Consider the following 5,574-nt stretch of genomic DNA (forward strand, 5'->3'; position numbering starts at 1 on the left):
CTTGCCTCCAGCCTGCAGAGGAGTGTGGAGGCAGACTGGAAGGAAAAGAACCGAGGTGACTTTGCAGGTGTTTGCAGGGAGTGTCTCCCCTGCGAGGGGAAGCATGGGAGAAAGCAAGAGCCCTCCAGGGGACCTGGAGGATCATGTCACCACCCTGGTTCATTCCCACAGGCTGCTGCGGCTGTGGTGCACTGCCTAGTGCAGCCCCAAGGCAGGGTGATGTGGGGTAAGCACAGCGTGCTGTGTCTTAGCACGCAGCTTCTCAGCCTTTGTGGTGGGTTTAAACCTTTCCTGCTAGCTTTTATGTTGAGTATTAGTCTAATGAGTTTTCAGAGTGTCTTTGTTCCTTGTCAGCTCTACACACACACACACACAAGAGTATACTACAGCTCATCCTCCAACCGGAGAATGTATTCAAATATTTCTTGGAAGGACTGGGAATAGAAACAGATCTCCAGTGCAGTCCCAGGAGGCATTCAAAGCAGAAAGCATGTGTGTTGCTTGCAGTGAAACCAGCACATGCTACTGAATTAATGGCCAGTCCTTGTGGGCTTCCATGCTCTACATGCTCTCACACTCTACACTCTCCTTGGAATGGCTCCTAGTACAGGTACAGCTGACAAAAAGTCATTCCCAGCAACATGCAAGATCTATTGCAACATGTAGGCAACATCGTGGAAAGGAGGGGTTGATTTCTAGAGAAACAATAGCAAATCACTACTTGTAGGGAGCAGGAAAACAAAGGAAGTATCAGGCAACACTCTACGGAGATAAGCCAGTCATCTCCCTCATTAATGCTCTCTCTTGTTTTAAAGTTCAAGAGATACTGCAGCTTGACTTGCCTCCCTTGACTGGAATTCATCACTGCTAATAGAGCAGAGCCACAGGGTGAGCTGTTAGACATGCACTGGCAAGAAGAAACTGTTACTGCATGAAAATCAGCCTGCATTAATGCCCCTGAAGAACTGAAGTCTGGGCGGAGGATGCGTTTCCCTGCTATGCCCAAGGGGAATCAATCTCTTTGGTTTCTATTTGCTACCTGGCTAGAGGGTCAACAGTTCCATTTTTTTTTTGACTTTCCAGTGCTAGGGCTTGCCTTTACTGCCCTCCATTCAGCTACACCCACAAAGGAATAATACAAATGAGAAATAACAACACTCAAGCTCCAAAATTCCCAGCAGGGCAATTTATTTGTGTTTGTGTGTGCATCCTCAGAAGGCAGAATTTCTTCCCATCAAAGAATAGAACAGTTGCGAAGTGATTTTTGCAAGTTTTACTTTTTTGACACATCTAATTAGATGCAGTGTTATGACATACACCAGGTGAGAAGCCTTTCCTGTGATTCTGAGAGGAGTACTAGCTTCAAACTGGGATGCTTTTGTTTCTTGTGTGTTGCTAAGATCTCCGCCATGCTGCACACAAATAACCCATTTTGTCCTTGGAGATGCTGAAGCCTTGCACAGTGGAGACACACTGTACTCTCTTATTTGAGCCTTAACTTTTGTTCTTTCCATTTCTTCCCTTTCTTTCAAGTAAGCCATAAATCAGTAAATAGTGCTGCTCGCTTGTTTATAGGAACTTCCCCTCCATAATTCACCATGTCCCACAGAAGTCAGCCATCAGTGCTGCAGGCAGCAGGGCTGAGCGTTACAGTGCTGTTACAGTCCAGCCACAGGAACTGAGTGCTCGTGCTTGCTTATGTACAGCAACCTTCCTTCCTCCCCTGCCTGATGTCCTCTGCAGCTTCCAGAGCAAGTTCTAGTGTTCTGCCAGAGCTTCCCCTCTCCAGAAGCCAAAACACCCTCAGAATATCTGATTATGTGCTTTTTTATCCCAACCGCATGGCCTCTTTTTATCTAAAAAAATAAAAAATAAAAAAAAAACAACTATGAAAAACATCAACAGAAATACAAAGCATGCAGGAACTCCTTGAAAACCAACCTCAATTTGTAAACTCATTTCCCACAACTTGATGCTGCAATATGGACTCTTTGAATGCAGATGTTTGTAAAGCAAAGAAAAAGTAAACTGGGAAACCAAAGGATACACACATAGAAACCCGATTTGCACATTTTTGAGAGCCTATAAACTCTGTTAGATTCTTGAAAGCATTATAACAAGTTCACCTTCAAAGAGCACCTAAACAATATACCTAAAGCAATTTATGTGCCATGATTGATTATAAAATTTTTTCCTCCTAAAACACAGCATAATATATAAACCTATTTTTCTTTCATTTCAAATAAATGAAGTAATTATTTTATTTAGCATGATTAATTATTCTGAGGCCTAGCTGTTAAACTGCAGGCTGATGATGTGTTTGCCCAGCAAATAGTTTCAAGTAAGGAAAAACAACATACAGCTATAGGAAGAAAACTCATGAATCCCTCAGGAATCTGCCATAGAAGTGACATCACAGGAAATAATTAAGCCAAAGGCTTAAAGATCTTAGTCTTTACTTCCTCAAATGGTGAGACATCTGTGGCCACATTTTCAACTTTTCCTACTAAGAAGACTGGGCAGCGAAGTAAAGTGCTTTAAAGCTCTACCACATGAGTTGTCCAGTGCTGGTAGGACTATGCATGACTGAACAGTTTTCTGAATTGCCTGGGGAAGGCAAAAAGCACAAATCAGTGACATTTCTGTGGGCCCATGCGCCTCAGTCTCTGAGACATTATCGCAAATCACAGTCCTTCCTTCTCTCTGTATTAAATTCAACCTCTAGCTCAGGGGAGGATGAGACTGAAGGACAAGCAGAATATTCTAACTAACTCAAGAGACAGTTTTCGCCTGGCTGGGTGGAAAACATCAAAAAAGGAGAAAAGACCTGAAGACAGAAAGCAAGAGCAGGGAAGGATTGGTGTTGCTATGGAATTCAACCTCCAGACATCTCCTTCCACCAAGGGAGATGAGATTGTTTTTTTTCCTCATTCCACAGTATGTAAATTTACCTAACTAACTGCAAAACACTTCTATTGGATGGAAAAGATTTCCTTTTATAAAATTAAAAAGTAATATTCAGAGACAGATTCACAAAGACAGCAGATTGGTTTTCCGTCTCATTTAAGTTGTGATTTGCCATTCATTTACAGATACAAACGATGGCTTTTTTACATAATATTTTGGTAAGAAATTATTAATAATGTGCTCTGAAACAAGAAAATATGCTAAAATGCACATTATTTTTCAATACCCGGGAGATTTAGAACATTTTCTGCAATGGAAAGCCTGTTCTTTGTAATGATTTATTTGTGTGCTAATATTATCAAGTGCTTCTGCATTTGCCAAAAACAATTCACTGTTGATTGCAAGCAGAGTTTTGTTACCTTCCTCAACCCACTTTAAAATCCTTTTCCTTAAAACAACTCACTCTATCGGTGACCAGGAGGGAACACAATATTTTTCCAGCTGACCATGTACAAATTAGTGAAATGATATCTGAGCTGAGCCGTGCCTGTGTAGGTGTCACAGACTTACTGCAGCATCACATACACAGTTATTTCTGGAGTGATACAGTGATGATCTAGAGATGCTGTTCAAGTTTGCATCAAAACGAGGAAGAAGGGTTGTGACCTAATGTTACTTTTCAGCCACAAAAATCATCATCAGCTGTACTGGAATTATCAGGTTACGTTCAAATGAATGATGGAAAACTGAGATTAGATTTTATGTTTATAATTAAGCTGAACAAAAATATTTTAGAGGTGCCAAGTGCAATATGCCTGGGTCTGTCCCCTTCACTGTGCACGTCACCTGTTCAAATGCTCCAGATGTACTCTTAGATTTATACTCTCTGTCTACATATTCCCATCAATTGCACCACACATCACTCATTGGTGAGATTTATTACCTTATTGTATTGCTGGGGCTTGGGTAGTTAAAAAATATAATTTTACAAGCTATTGTGAAATGATTTCCACTAGCTGGGGCAAGTTGTTTCAATAAGAACAATAAGTTCAAATGTTCAGATAAGAACAATAATTTCAGAGGCATTCAAACCTTAGCCAGAGGTTGGGCTTGTGCTTATATGGGTACAGATCAGATGTGTGTAATCAAAGATGTGTGTAATCAAAGGGATGTATGCAGGGTGGGTGCTAAACTGCAGCATTTAGATCTTTCTCTCTGTGTGGAAAACTGTTGTAGAGCAGCTGTTCTCATCTGGGCCTTTATCTACATTGTCAAAACAGCAGCCGAATGAAAGAGCCCAAATATTCAATGAGGTCGTGGAGCTTTTGAGTCTTCAGATGCAAATTTGCAAGCTTAGTGGTTTGTAGATATCTTTTTGGACAAATGCATATTGCATATTGTCAGAATAGAGCTGCTCAGGAAAGAAAATAAAATGACTAAGCATTTTCATTGTTGGAAATGCCAGCTGACAAGGTCAAAATGTTCCACAAAAGGTTAGTTTTAGAAACAGCTGTGGCAGGGTGCAGGCCAGGCTGAGCCCTGTCCTGTTTCCTACTAGCTTCTCAGCCCAGGGCTGCCCCAGCTCTCCGGACAGGGAATCTGCTCCCTCCCAGGAGGAACAGCAGCCTCGGGGTTTTCACTCCAAACCCAGACAAAACCTGCTTTGGAAATACTGAAATCCCCTGACAATGGGATTAACCTGTCAGCTCAGCTTCCACCATTGATCTGTGCTAGCAAAGAGTGCTTAGGTAAAAGCTTTGAATTACAATTCACATCTGAGCACTTCTTAGCTCAGTCCCTGGGCTTAAGGGAGTGCTTTGTGCTCCTCAGTATCGACAGAGTGAGGAAAGAAATGCGCTGCCTTGACTCAGACATCCAGAATGAACATGGAAGAGGTGTCCAGGGACATCCCTGAGCCTTGTGTCCCTGCTGAGAAGAGGGCTTTTGGGTTGTCCTACTGGGACATATCTCCCAGTCATCTATCTGGAGAACCCCCAACAGGGACGGGGGCCAACAATTTAGGTATTGCTTTGTCTAATATGGATGCTGCTAAACATGTACACTCTATCTTACTTAGGTCCAAAGATAACTTTGACAAAGGAGACCTGAGCATCTATATGGGCTTCACTCCCTTCTGGGTTTCCTTCTGCCACCTGTCACCCTGGGGAGAAGTAGTGCTTTGGTGGCTCTTACAACACCTTTTCATCCATAATTTTCGCATGGGAATCGGACAGCAATGACCTCATTTTACAGCTGAAGGCAATCAAGGTCTGAGAGAATTAGATGAGCTTTTCCCCAAGGTTACCAGTGAGACAGTGTCAGAGGCAGAAGAGGCTCTCTGTCCTCTGAATCCCAGGGTGATGCTCCGTGCAGGAGAGCACATCTCCCCACTAACCTGATTCAGTACAGACATCCAGGCACTGCTCAATATCTGGGTGGCAAAGGGCAGAAAAAGAGCAGGGGAGCTGCAAATTTCTGCTTTCTGTCTTGTCTCTTTGAGGTGTGACTTGTGCCTGCATCAGCTTTCTTAAAGTGATCATAATCTAATAGGAAGGAGCAAAAAGAGCTGATCTGACTGCTGCTGAAAAATGATCATCCAGCAACAATTAGGTATCTATCCACCTTTCTTTGTTAAAAGCGTGAATAGCAGATGTGGGGAACATGCCC

Source organism: Anser anser (assembly GCF_964211835.1).
Source record: "Anser anser genome assembly, chromosome: 3".
Taxonomy (NCBI): Eukaryota; Metazoa; Chordata; class Aves; order Anseriformes; family Anatidae; genus Anser; species Anser anser.